The sequence below is a fragment of the Octodon degus genome, unplaced genomic scaffold (assembly GCF_000260255.1).
Source record: "Octodon degus isolate 3935 unplaced genomic scaffold, OctDeg1.0 scaffold00008, whole genome shotgun sequence".
NCBI lineage: Eukaryota > Metazoa > Chordata > Mammalia > Rodentia > Octodontidae > Octodon > Octodon degus.
This window is the reverse complement of record NW_004524584.1, coordinates 11,979,634-11,993,922: the sequence shown is the minus strand read 5'-3', so window position 1 is coordinate 11,993,922 and position 14,289 is coordinate 11,979,634. Positions and strand designations below refer to the sequence as shown.

The following is a 14,289-nucleotide window of genomic DNA, read 5'->3' as shown; positions in this document are numbered from 1 at the left end:
GTTGCTGAGTCCTGCGGAGCACAGGAGCAGGGATGCCCACAGACTCTGTCACTGCAGGGCAGGTACAGGGGGTGGTGGTCACCATGGCCTTTGTGACTTTCTCCTTTATTTGGTTCAGTCACTCAGAGTGTGGATGATTTGCTTTGGGGGCGGGGACGCATCTTTTCAGGTGTGCGTGTTCTGCCTTTCTACTTTCTCTTTTGACCTTTGAGCTGTGTCTTCACTTTACCTCCTGCCCTTGTTTGTGCCTGGCTTTTTTTAGCTGACCTTTTGCATACAACCTTTTTATTTGAGCTCAGACTCCGCCACTGCTCTGGTGCCAGAGCTCGGTTGGGCAGGGGGCGGTGATGTCCTATCCTCAGGGAAGCTGAGCCAGCACCAGCTCGGTGGCCTCATGTAGTGGGCATGCATGAGCAGCAGCTCTTCAATCCCATCGCGGGGGACAGGGTGGGCACCCCATGGGGGCAGTGACTGGCACAGCCAGCAGTTCCCAAGTTCTTATCATCTGTACCTCCCTCTTCTGCCTCGAGTGCTAATCTGCCAGGAGTCCTGGCTGCGGGACACTGCTAAATGACAAAATAAATATCACACAGTGACTCCATTAAGAAAGAGAAATCAGAAGTCCATGCTGCAGGCCTGTAACCCTGTCTCTGAAGGAGGCTGAAGCAGGAGGACTTGAAGTTCAGGTCCTGTCGGGGTAACTTCATGAGACTGTCTCAAAATAAAAAAAAATACAAAGGGCTGGAAATGCAGCTCAGTGATACAGCACCCTGAATTTGGTGGTTTGATCCCAAGCACTGAAAGAAAAAGGAGAAAGAAAAGCCCTCTAAACCTGTATCTGCCAGTGTGCAAGAGAAGAAGCCAGTGAAGGGAACACAAGCACCGATCCGATTCCATCAAATCTCCCTCAACGCAGGCCAAACTGTGAGCGCTTACCGCGCAGAGGACAAGGGCTTCTAGCAAAGCAGTGCTGCGCTGTCCACCACAAGCCTCAACTCGACATCCAAGATAGTAGACGTGGGGAAAGGCGCACCCCAGGATGGGTAAAATAGGCACAACAGCGCTCTCTCAGTAAGGGGGGCTGTGAGGAGGGACCATTCTTCCTTTTGCTTAAGATCCTTCTGTACTTTCCACAAGCAGGCATTATTTTTGTAATTCAAATGGCTGCAGTTAAAAAAGGAAAATAGGGTTTTCTAAGCAGTTGCTGCCTGGATTCTTTTCTGGCTGTTTGGTGGGCCAGGGGCCCGGCAGGTGCTGTCTCTGTGCCATGCTCTGCCTGCTCCAGAGGAAGGGCGGGGGCTTTGGCAGGTGGCAGGTGAGCCCCAGGCACCAGCTCTTCCCTGAGCTCAGCCCATTTGGGCCTAATGAGGAGAATTTTCCCTCTATTAAGGCCTGGCCTCCAAACCCATCATTAAGGGCTCTTTCAGGCTCGAAAGTACACAGTGGTGCTACAAACAATGCGACAAAACCCAATTTACTAAGGAACAGGACAGCAGAGCGTTCTTCCTCTCCAGGCCCCAACCCCATAGCGGATCCTGTGCTAGTGGAGTTGGAGGACCTGCACCTGTGCCCGCCTCAGCTTAGGTCACAGCCTGCAGGTGGATACCACGCCCCATCCCCCATCCTGGGCAGCTGCTCCACTCATGTTTTTACCACCTCGGCCACTCTGCCCCAGTGTGACAGCAGGAGAATACCGTGACCCTTTCAAGCACACAGAGACCAGACAGAACCTGGGTTGGCTGAGGTTGCCACCACTGCATGGCTTCAGGGGACAGTTTCTAGGATGACATCTTGTCCTCTGTGCCACACATGCCCAAGGAAGCACTGGATCAGCTCTGTGTCCCTTTGGTGCCACCTGGCCAACTCACTATGTACTCCTTCCTTCCCTTCCTCCCTCCCTCCCTCCCTCCCTCATTCCATAGACATTTTCTGGACCCCACCTGTCCTGGGCCTTAGAATTCAAGAGTAACACAGACCAGCATCCTGTCCTCAGTGGCTGACTGGGAGCAGGCGACAGGAAGGGAGCAAACGCAGAGAATAACAATAACTGTGCTGGGACACTGGGGGGGGGGGAGGTGGCTCTTCACACAGGCAAGGGATGGCCCTGACAAGAACAAATCTATTGTACACACAGAGGCAGAAGGGTCTCCCCAGCAGAGAAACAGCCCATGTAAGGGCCTGGGCAGGAATGAGGCTGCCAAGTCTGACGAATGGACGCAGCCAGGAAGCTAGAGAGTCTTGGGATTGAGGACTGGAGTGTGTGGCCAGCCCTCAAGGGCTGTAGGCAGTGAGGAGGAATTGCTGGGTCTGTGCATCACAAGAGGCCTGTGGCATCTGAAACAGGGACACAATCTGACTTATGTGGTGCTAAGGCTCCTTTGGCCGCCTGAGAACACATGAAGGGCTGGGAGATGACATGGGGCCATCACGAAAGTCGGCCCCTCACTGATCCAGCAGTCAGTATTCTAGTCAGCGAGATCAAAAATAAGACACATAGCCCCTTCTGGACCCGGAGGACACTGGAGCAAATGCAGGAGGGAGGTCAGGGTGTCCCTTCCCATCCTGGCTGTACAGCGATGCTGCCTGCGTGTCAGGCACTGTGGAGGCTCCTGCGTGTGTGAATGGATGGATGCTGGCGCTCATATTCACCTCCTTCCCCAGTGAGACCAAGGCATGGGGTGAAGTTGCCTGCTCCTGATCATACAGGGAAGAAATGCTGGGGGTCAGCCCAGGCCTTGGGGCTTGGGGGCCTGCTCCTTGCCACTACCATGTGTTGGCGCCTTCACTGAAGTTGCTACAATTTTGACCTGGGAATTTGTCTTCCTGGCAGAAAAAAACTGCATGATGTCCCTGGCTTTGAGGCCTCATAAAGACCACAAGTCCCTCCCAGGACACTAGCTGGCTGGCACCCCCTCACTTTCTGTTGCCAACTTGCTGTGTGAGCAGCTCAGTCATGGAGCCTCTCTGAGAACCTGAAGTGAGGAAGATACAATGGCCACGAGGGCCGTGTGTTGCCAGCTGGGGTGACAATACCATTCCTGGGCAGGGGCTCGCACAGCCTTTTACCTAATCCCTGCAAACTCTGCAGTGGCCACAGCTACCCCCCCCCCCCCCGTGACGGAGACATGGACTCTCAGAAAGGAATGGTCCCTCACTCAGGTGTCACAGCATGGCAACTAAGCTGCTGAGGCCCAGACCATAGCTCCTTCCACAGGCTAAGCAGATCCTCAGGAAACGAAGCACTTCCTCCCAAAAGGTAGCCCTAGCATGGCCAATCCTTCCAGGTCATTGGTGTCTTTTAGGGGAAGAGGATGACCAAGGACATGGCCAATTCCTGGGATCCAGGACTATGCTGCTGAGGAGTCACCCTCAGGCACCCTGCTTTTGCCCTGGCCAGGACCGAGGTGCAGCTGGTAGGATTATCAGGGTAGGATCATCCTCTTCTGGTCTCTGTTCCTGCTAACATGGACAGAATCCTCTGGACTGCTCTGCAACTTCTGGCATCTTAGCTCTGGCCTCAGTCTCCCCTGGGCTGAAGTGCACATGAGGGTGGGGAAGAACTGGGGTGTGGGCTCTAGGCTGCCTGTGACCTCAACTCTGACCTTCCTTCCTGTGAGAACCTTGATAAAGCACCTCACAGCTCTGAGACTGCTCATCTGGACACAGGGTTTGGGCTGCAGCAAGTGGAGCACGCCTTAGGCACACCCAGGGCTGCTGGCTCTCGTGACTGTGGCAGGTGCGGAGGCTGTGAGGGGCAGCTCGGGAGGGGAGTGCATGGTCATCACCAGCTGCCTGCAGTCCCCTGCAAGTGCCCAGGGACAGGGAAGCTGGCCTGTGCATGCTGCTCAGAAGCCCCTTTCCTGAGGCCATGGAGGCAGAAAGGTCTCAGGGAGGGTGGGTAATGCCCCAAAACAGGACTGGGCCCCAGTGGCACTCCACTGAGCCACACTGGATGGCATCTGATGCCATCCCTAGAGCTCAGGAGAGCCCCAGGCCACGCACTCCTCAGCACCTGGGCCCATTTTGCAGATGAAGACATTAGGCCCTGTGACATCCAGTGACAGACTTGTGAGGCCTAGGCAGCTAGGCCCCTGCTGTGTGCTGCCACCTTGTACCTGGGGGGCCTTGATTCCTCTGCAAGAATCATCTCTGGATCTGATTCATCCCTCTAGGAGGAACTGGCACATGGCCTGGCCCACCCCAAGTGTGTGGCCTGATTGGTTTTGGGGGTTTGGTTTTTACCTTCCCTTGAAGAAGCTCTGAGCTCAGAACCCTGAATTGGCTGTGGTGGGATGAGAGAAGGACCTCATTTTCATCTGAATTGAGTCATGTAAGGCAACACACTCAGAAGCGGCCTGTAGAGCTCTTGATCTCTTGCCTTTAGGTACTTGCTAGGAAGAGACTGGTACCCAAAACCTCTGTCCCAAATACACATAAAAGACTAGCTTGTGTGCACACTGCCCAGTTTCCTCACGGGTGGCCTGAAGTGTTCACACCTGTGGGGGGACAGAGCCCTTGCCCAGCTCTGCTCTGAGGGCAGCCTTGGCCCGGGACTGTCTCACCTGGGGTACAAAGCACCAACTTTCTTGCTACAAGACAGGGAGAATTCTGCGGCGCAGGCCGTGCTGCAGTGCCCCACGGATAGGTGAGGCTCAGGTGGGACCACACGCTCACTTAGCTCCTCTCCACCCACCTGCCCTTGCTCCAGAGCACTGCCTGGCACCTGCTTTTCAGCACCTGACCTAAGACCCGTTGCATGGATATGTGCTCCACTCGGATGTGAACTCCTTCCCCCTGGCCCTGCCCCATGGTCTTGACTATTAGTTGCCTAAATGCTTAGGCAACTTCAAAGTGCAGACACTCACAGTCACAGGGCAGCCACCTGGCCCCAGTCTTTTTTCCAAGATGGACATTGATGTCCAGCAAGATCACGGGGCATTTGCTGAGGCTGGGCTGCGCCTTGGTGTCTGTTGCCCTATCTCTATCCCACTGTGTGGCCCTCACACTGTCTGGGCTGGGGCGGCTGCCTAGCCAGGCCTTCTGCTCTCTCCAGGTGGGTTCTGCTGTGTCAACCCTGCAGTAATCACTGAGAAGCCACCACAAGGCCAGGAGGGCACGGCTGCTGGGCTGGGAGGATGGCTGGCAGACTACGCTGACCTTGGACAGTGGTGGGCAGAGTGGGAAGCCTGGCGCAGCCACTTCCTGTTGTGTGGGGGGGACAGGCAGAAATGGGCAGGAGATGGAAACCATGCTGGCAAGAGCTCCAGCTCCCGTGGCACCCAGGCCCAGTTGATGCTGAAGTAGTGGTGACTTCTTTCATCCTTTCCTGGCTAGAACTCCCTCCACCACAGAGTGCTGGGCTGACATCAGGAGGCAGTGTGGGGCCAGTATCTGAGGCTGGGGTCTAGCTATGTGACCTTGGCCAAGCCACTGTGCATCTTGGGCCTCAGCTGCTCCAGCCATAACATGATTATATCTTTTTTGGCCACTATTTTGTGGAGCCCAGTGTTTATTTTAGCTATCATTTACTGACTAGAAGAAACTCACTGGAAATGCATCAAATAATCACTGCTTATACTTATGCCAAGCACTACCCCAAGACCATGATAGCCTCATGATGCGAGGATTTCTGTATTTTTAGGGAACCGTCTACAGGGTGTTCAAGTTCTCAGTACTAGATCAGATTCGCACTGATTCTCCTGCTTAAAGCCTGCCAAGTGTCAGGATTACAGGCACGTGCCACCATGCCCAGCCTCAATTGCTGTGTCAGTGTGCCCCAGAGGTGGGGCCGGCACAGAGGCCTGGGGATCGAAACCCCAGCCCCTGCACCTGTTTGCAGGTGCTTTAATCCACTGAGCTATTTGGCCGGCCTGTAAAAGTTGAGAAGGATTTTTTTTTTTTTTTTTTTTTTGAGGGCTCAGGCTGCCTTAATGGCAGCTGTGGTGTAGCAAGTGGAGCTGGGGATTGAACTTCTGTCCAGCCAGCCTGACTAGGTTTGCCCAGGCAAGCTCTTAAACAATTGAGCTAACTGTCAACCCCCCTGGGTATATTTTATTATACCCATTTTGTGGGCAATAAGATCAAGGCACACAGAAGTTAAGAAACTTGCAGCAGGTCACTAGCAAAGTGGTGGAGCAGCAATGGGAACCCCAAGGTCTTCCTGTTCCATTTTTCTCAGTACTGTGGTATCTCTCTTTGAGCTGCCACATATAAAGCACCTACTCCATAGGGCACTCTGTCAGGTCCACACAGTGAGTGTGCCTCTCCCTGCAGTGCTGAGAGGTGGGGATTCCTGTGGCTACTGCTTCAGAGAGGAGTCCCTTTCACTGTCACTGAGCTGGGGAGGCTCCCAAGGGACCTAGTGTGCCCCTGTTATGCTACTCCTATTCGAAGCCCGGTCTGAGTTTGACATGGCTCAGCATGCGTGGCTGACTCTGAGCTTCATGGATGAGAAGCTGCGCCCTGCATTCCCCACCCTGAAAGGAGCAAGGCGAGCTGGCCCCCGGCTTCCGGGCATCTGCTGCGAGCCGCTCTTGTTTCAGAGCCATCGAGGTGCTCATCTTGGAATTTACACCACTCAGTCGTGTCACAGCACCTGAACACAGGCACTGTCACGCCAGTGCTGTCCCGTGTTTTGATTGGGATGGCTAGGATTTACAGACCAAGGATGTGCAGCTGGTTGGTGGTCAAACCTCAGATGTAACCCCAAGGAGCCCTCCACACAAGATATATGCTCAGACCACGGTAAAGCTCCACAGCTCAGCCGGGCTCAGGAAGGGGAGCTGCAGCCTTGGCTGGGGTCAGGGGGCCTCTGACCCTCCCAGCCTGGAGGTCTCAGGCAGTTTGTATGTGTGTGTGTGTCGGGGGACTCCTCTCCAGCTCCACACCGGAAGCAGGGATTTGAAGGAGATGGTTGAATGGCACCCATCCCCTGGGGTAGCCAGACAGCCCCTGTGAGCAGCTCCTGACAGCATGGAAAAGCAGCGGCACAGGAGAGACCACCTCCTTTCTTGTAAGTTTCATAATACTTGGACCCCAAATGGGTGATCCCTGAATGACTTCCTCTCGCGGGCTTCACCGACCTGTGCTCAGACCACACTCAGGCGGAGGGCCAGGGCTGCAGGCAGGCCAAGCTCAAGCCTGCTCGCTCCTAGATTGGGTTTGTACCTTCTGGGTACATCTCCAAGGTGTACAGAAGCAAGACAAATGCTCCGACTGCCTCAGACGCTTGGCCTGTCAGGGCCTCCTCGGACACAATTTCCTACCTTTCAGCTGAGGCCACCAATTTTACAAAGCAGGTTTCTTCAACGCTACCCATCAGGATGCCAAATTCAGAGGGCACAGCTCCCGGCCAAGGTCACACAGCGGTAAACACCTGAGATAGGATTTAAATTCAAGCCTCTCTGATGCCATGAAAGGAGGCCACCTTAACACTGGACTCCGGCCCTGAGCCAAGGGCTTTTTAGTGCATTACTTCACCACATCCTCAGGCAACAAAGGACAAGGGACAGCCATCCCTCAGCACCATTAGGAAATGGGCTCCAAGACCACCCCTTCCTGTGGATAAGGAAGTTCCCAGATGCTCAAGTGCCCTAAATAAAGTGGTGCTGAATTTGTACCACCTCACGACAAGGTGAGGACCTGCCTGGGGAGCAGTTTCCTGGACTGTCCTTTGAGCCAGAGCCTTCCTTAGTCCCCTGTGCCTTCCAGCAGCCTAGAAGACTGGGCTGTCCCCATTTTATGGAGAACAAACTGAGGCTAAGCCACTGGTTTAACCACACAAGGCTACTGAGTAGCGGAGCCATTCACTAGGACGAGGTGCAGAATAAGTAATTACCCACCCACATCTATTTAAAAAAGGCAAAATGCTTGAGGGTATGTTTTAGCTGTTAATACTGACAATTAGGATTAGCATTTAGGGATTGGGCAATAACCCTATAAGGTAGCACTGTTGATTCCCTTCTCCACAGCAGGACAAAAAGAGTTTTTTGAAGTACTAGAGATTGAACCAGGTGCCTTTGAACTTAGTTAAACCCCCATTTTTTGAGGGGGCAAGGGTTCCTGCAAGTTGCTAAACTGCCCAGGTTAAGCTTGAACTTGCAATCCTTCTGCCTCAGTTTCCCGGAATGCTGGGATTACAGGCCTGTGCCAACATGCCTGACTAAAGAAATTCTCACAAAGTTCCTGGGTTGCTGGGTGTGGTGCCACACACCTGTGTCCTGGCTACTTGGGAGCCGGATTTTTAGTTCAAGGATGTCCTGGGAAACTTATGGACATTCTCTCTCTCTCTCTCTCTCTCTCTCTCTCTGATACAGGGTCTTGCTACTCAGCTTGGACTCATCATGGTCCTCCTGTCTCAGTCTCCCCAGCACTGGGATTAAAGGTGTGTGCCACCAGCCACCACGCCCAGTTTTAGTGGCTGGCATGGTGTGCCTGGGGTTCTAGAGCTGGCACTGCATGTGGTACGGGATTAAATACAGGTCCTTGTGCTTGCCAGGCAGGTGCTTAGATTGCCGAGCTATCTCCCCAGCTCTGGACATTCTGATAATGAGGGGCCACTTGACTTTGTGGTGCTTGCCTATAATACCATTACTGCACAACTTTGCAAGACCTCATCTCAAGAGAAAAAAAATTAAAGATGGGACGAGTATGTAGATCAGTGTGAAGGCACTGGATTTAGCATCTCCAGTAGTACAAAACCCAAACCAAACCAAAACAACAAGGGTATGGTTCTTATTCCTCTGCTAGGTGCTGGGCTCCTGGGGCCAAGGCAGATTCCTTATACCTCCAAGCCCCCACAGTTTCCAGCTCTCTTTCCTAGGGCTGAGTTCAAGTAGGGCTCTGGTTTTCAAGGGCTGGCTGGTGCTCCCATTGATTGGGTTTCTGGCTCTAGCCCAGCAGCTTCCTGGGAGACCCTAGCAAAGCTTGACAAAGGCAGGAAGCAGGGAGCTGGGTTCCAACTCCCGCTATGCCCATAGCTGGCCATGTGACTGGGCCCACTCTCAGCCATCCCAGGCCTTGGTTGTCTGATCTGTGAGATGGTGAGAGAGAGAAGGCACTACACAAAGGTACTGCAGTTACCACTTAATAAACAGGCGACTGCAGTGTGCTGGACAGTGTCCCCACCAACTGTCATGTCTCCCTTGAACCCTGGAAGGTGACCTTACTTGGAAATAAGGTCTTTGCAGATACAATCAATTCAGATTCTAAGGAAAAAAGCTCCTGGATTTAGGGTGGGTCTTAAATTCAGTGATCAATGTCCTTATGAGAAAACACAGGAGACACACGGGGGAGAAGGTCCTGTGGAGGGATGTATCCACAGGCCAAGGGACCCACGGAGGGACACCAGAAGCCAGGAGAAGCCAAGAAGCTGCTCCCTCACAGTGTCCAGGAGGCACCAAGCTGGCAAATCCCTGATTTCCAACCTCTGCCCTCCAGGAGAGGGGGACGGTGGACTTCTGTTGCTGAGACCTCCAGTTTGTGGTACTTAGCCACAGTGGCAGTGGAAAACACACACTGCAGTTCCACCCATGCTTGTCTTCCTCCCCATTAAGCCTGGGGACCCTCAGCTCTGCACCCTCAGGCCAGCTGGCAGGAGTACCACTCTTGCCAATGATGTCACCCTTATTTGGGACAGCTGGAGACCGCTGCACAGGACTTGCTGTGAGGGGCCTGGGGTGGAGGACCTGACTGCCTGACTACACCAAGGCCGTTTCCCCCATTTCTGGGAACCCCAGCCCTGCCATCCCTCAACCTCTGACCACCTTGCCCTTCCTCTCCTACCAGTCTTGGCCTAATCACTGAACCTCTCTGAGTCTGCAGAGGTGTCCTGGCTTGGCAATGGTGCTTCGAAGACTCCCAGACTTCCCAGCCTCCCTTGCGGGAGAGCCTGGGGAGAAGCCCTGGCATGCTAGCCTGTGGAAGGTCCTTAGAGCTTCTCTGCACTGTCATTGCTCGACAGCCCTCCACAGTGAGAAGCCTGGGAAGCATGCTCCCATTTTACAGATTACAAAATGGAGGCTTAAAGAGGCAAAGCAACTTCTAACCAGAGGGGTGGGTCACCAGCTCACATCCTCCATTCTCAATCCACACAGAACCTCAGGCTCTCCATTCAGTGTGCCACAAACAGAAGCCGCCCTCTGGGCGCAGGACCACACACCCCTTACATGTTCGTGTACCCAACAGCATCATGAGCAGTGGACACTGCTATTCCACTGTCCATATATAGACTTGCTTTAGGCTCCCTCTAATGTTCTGAGCCCTGGGACCTGGCTGTCTTCCTGTCCCCTCTGAAGTTAACAAAGGATGAGGCTAGACATGGTCTCTGACCAGGGGGGGTGTTCTCCCAGCTGCTGCCTGACTTGGGCCTCCTGCTAGGAGCAGCGATAAATCTCAGCAGGGTCAGGACTTCAGGCTCTGAAGGCCAGGGTGGGCTTCATCTCTGCTCCCACAGTGCTGTGCCCCTGGGCAGTTGGGGGCTATCCACCCTGACAGCGTGTGCATGAGGCCCCAGACCGTGTCAGCAGCCTGTAGGGAGCTGAGGGCAGCTGACAGGAGCCTCACCCAGTGGCTACCTCAGGGGCCTTTGGGTCCTAAGCTTGACCCTGCATCTCCTCCAAGCCATCCACTTTACACACATTGTTTACAGTTTCCAACAACCCTGCTTTAAGTGTGTGGTTGTAGACTAAGGCTGGAGAGGAGCCGTTTTACTCAGTCATGCAGCTTGGGAGGGTTGTCCCCAAAATCTGAACCCCAGATAGCACTTGAGGGTCCCTTTGGAGCACCCTTCTTAGCTGCTTGCTGAGAAAATGGCCTCCATTTGTATTTGAGTGGGTGGGAACTGGGGTGGGAGCCTTGAGTGTCTAGCTCGCTGTGCCACGGTCTTGCTGGGTCACCTCAATTTCCTCATCTGTGTGACGTCCAGGTCAAGCCTCCATCTGGGTGACTGGAAGCTTCCCCAGCCTCTTAGCATCTGGGTATCCTGGGAAAATGCAGCCCCAAGACCTTTGGAGCCTCAGGAGAGGGCCAGATGCCTGCCCCCACCAGGGGGCATTAGTATTTGAGACTTTCTTTCTTTCTTTCTTTCCTTCGTTTTCTTCCTTGACCTTGAAGTTTGCCAACTACAGCAAGCAGGTGCTCCCCAGCTTTAGCTCCAGGTCCTAATGATGATCACATCTTTGTGTAAAGCCCTCTACAGCATCCGAGGCTCTCGATGGCAGTGGGATTAGATAGGGCAAGAACAGCAAGCCTGGCCACAAGTGAGGGGATGGGCGGTGGGGGGCCCAAGGAACGTGCTCAAGCTCTGGAGAAGCCGGGTCAAGGCATTCTTCCTTCTGTCCTGAGGTCTGGGGAAAACCAGGGACCCGCTCTGCTTTCTGCCTGGGATTTGAGAAAGCTTAGCAAGAACCCTGGGGCCCCAGAGAGCATGGCGTGGCCTTGGACAAATCATTCTTCCTGGCTGAGCCTCAGTTTTCCTTTTGTGGATGACCCCAGCTGAGTGACCTCAGAATACATGCCACCTTTGGCTGTTTGTTTTTCCCCTAGTACTCAGGATTGAATCCAAGGCTTTCCTATTGAGCTCCATCCTCAGACCTTTGAACATTTTTTCCCTGAGGCAGGGTCTCACTAAGTCACTAAGTTGCCCAGGCTTGGCTGCAACTTGCCGTTCTCCCCTTCGACCCCTGGAGCCCCGGGATGACAGGCATGCACCACCACGTGTGGGCCTCCCTTTTAGGGTGTCACTCAGTGCACAGCATAGGGGATGGCAGAGACATCCAGCTGCCTGGGAGCGGCCAGGCCTGCTTAAGAGAGCACTGTAGCTATGAACACGAGACCTTCTTTGCCCTTCGAGGGATTTTACCCCGAGTTCTGGGTTCCAGGCCTGCTGGTTGTGCACTTGGAATCAGCCTCCTTCCGGAGCCCGACAGCCTGGCTTCCACCTCCACTCTGCCACCTTCCAGCTGTGTGACCTTGAGTGTGGGACTTATGTTTCTGGACACAGCTTCCCTACCTGGTTGCTGGGGACAACAGGGCTTCGGGGACCCCACAGAGGGCAGATGTGCAAAGTAATGAGCTTGATGGATGCCAGCTAGGCTTTAGTTATTTGCCTGGGGGTCCCTGGCCCACACCTGCAGCTGGGTAAGGGGACACTGGGTGCAGAAGTAGGGACCAGCATTTTAGGCTCTGCACACAGCATTAGCCACAGGCAGCCTCCTGACCTTCAGTCTAGAGAGGACTTTGGTAGCTGCTAGAAGCATTCCAGACCCTGGCTCTCAGAGCCCCCACCTTGGTGGGCCAACCCCCTGGAGCCAGGAAGGGCTGAGCAGGGCCAATCTGGGCAGAAGCAGTGTCAGCCCCTCCTGCCTCCAATTCCAGGCAGCCTTCTCCGCAGTACATCAATAACCTGGGATGGCCTTGTTGAGCCCAATCACAGCTCCCTTGGAATGTGGGCTGGCCTGTCCCTCAGGCTTGCCTGAGGCTATGGTGGCCATTTGGGACCCAGTGTCCCTCTGTCCTACTGCCAGTCCCTGGAGGAGCCAGCCCCTCACCAGTCCCCACAGAACCGCCTTTGCTCCTGGAAACTGGTGGGCGGGCATGTGCGTGCAGTATCTGCAGAGGTGCTGCGCCTGCTGCCTGCTGCTCTCTTATGTGTCCGACCCATATTCACCTGTGGGCACATCCCAGCATGCCATGCACCTGCCATGCATGGACAGGCATGTGTCTGGCTGTCAGGTCCACACCTGGGCAGCTTCACAAACACACACACACACACACACACACACACACACACACCCTGTGCCTGTGGCCGCTGCTGCAGGAAGGGCACTGTATGCAGTCTCCTACACTCTCATGAAGGGCCAGGAGACATGTGTGGGCCAGGTGGGCTCACAGGTGTGTGGACACACCACACTGGTGTGCATGCCCTGCTCTGTATGTGAGCATGTGGTGTTCAGAGAAGGAGCTGCTTTTGCAGGCACTGGGGCGCATCTGTGGGCACAGGCATCCTGCACACCTGTGTGTGATTTGAACCGCATGATGCACTACTTGCTGATGCTATATTTGAATCTGTGCATCTGAAGGAATCTGTGGACACATATATGTCCTGATGAGGACAAGACTGAAGGTGGCTACACAATCTGGGCCATCAGTATCTTTCCTGGATATCCCTCTTCCAGAGGACTCCCCTGAGCCACAGCCCCCTCTTCCCTAGAGGAGTTACCAGGCAGGCCCCTGGGCCTGCTAGCTCCCAGCCCCCTCCCACTGCACACGTCAAAGGAGAATTTCTTGGGATGGCGCCTGCCTCTCCTGGAAATGCCCCAAACGTCAGCTCTGCCTCCTCCCAGCGAACTGGAAAGCAGGGAGCCCCTCTGTGATGGGCTCCAGCACGCAGCGTCACACACCAAGACCCTCTGCTGGCCTTACCCTTCTGAAGGTCGAGGCCAGCGGGCCTCTGCCTAGGGGCCCCAAACCTCAGAGCCCATGCCCACTGGGACAGGCCAGTCCCGGAGACCCCTCCCCATACCCCTGGCATGAAGGGCCACTTCGCTTGAAAGCAGCGGCTGCAGGCAGCACCCCCTCCGTGGAGGTACCGGAGCTGCATTGCCTACCCTGTAGGTGTCCGGGTGCTCAGCGCCCCCAGGCCAGCAGACAGCAGACCTGCTCGGCCAAAAGTGCCAACTCCACCACCCAGCACGACTGCTGCAAAATGGCCTGACCACCGTCTCCTCTTCCCTCCGTTCACCGAGGGGACGTGGGGACACATCCTGCACCGCGCGTCCCTGCCGGCCTCCCTGGCGCCCCGCTGCCTAGCCCATCTCCGCCAGCGGGTAGGGTAGGCAGCGGGACCCTCGTCTTCTCCTTGCGCCCGGCCCTTGCATAACCTTCTCGGGCGCTCGCCCCGCCACGTCCCGGGTGCCACCCGCCCGCCCGCGCTTGACGTCCCCGCAGGGCCCGCTCGAGGGTCCCCGGGCGGCTCGGGTCGCGGTGCCCCCTCGCGGCGCGGGGTAAACAAGCCCGCACCCCCACCTCAGCCGCGCCGCTGCGCCGGCAGCGCCGAGCCTCAAATGAAATGCAACCAGATAAAGGGGCGAGGGAGGAAGGGAGAGCTAGCGGGCGCTTTTATTTTTATTTCTCCATGCTGGGGGTGCCGGTACTTACTTGGCTCCGAGAGTCGCAGCCGGTGCGCGCGGCTCGGCTCGGGGCGGCAGCCCTAGGCGCGGTGCGGCAGCGGAGGAGGCGAGCCCGCCGTGCGGTCCTCTGCAGACCGAACAGCGCGGCCGGCGGGGCGGG

The 14,289-nt window shown here is 55.4% G+C and overlaps 1 protein-coding gene across 1 annotated transcript in view; it reads right to left on the bottom strand.

The window, feature by feature from the left end:
* The window catches only part of Atp2b2 (ATPase plasma membrane Ca2+ transporting 2), a 157,961-nt gene extending 143,724 nt beyond the window's left edge, over nt 1-14,237 (bottom strand). The window contains exon 1 of the mRNA XM_023705294.1: nt 14,158-14,237. The gene's annotated coding sequence lies outside the window, so the exon portion shown is untranslated. The remainder of the gene's footprint in view (nt 1-14,157) is intronic.
* Between the last annotated feature and the right edge of the window lie 52 nt (nt 14,238-14,289).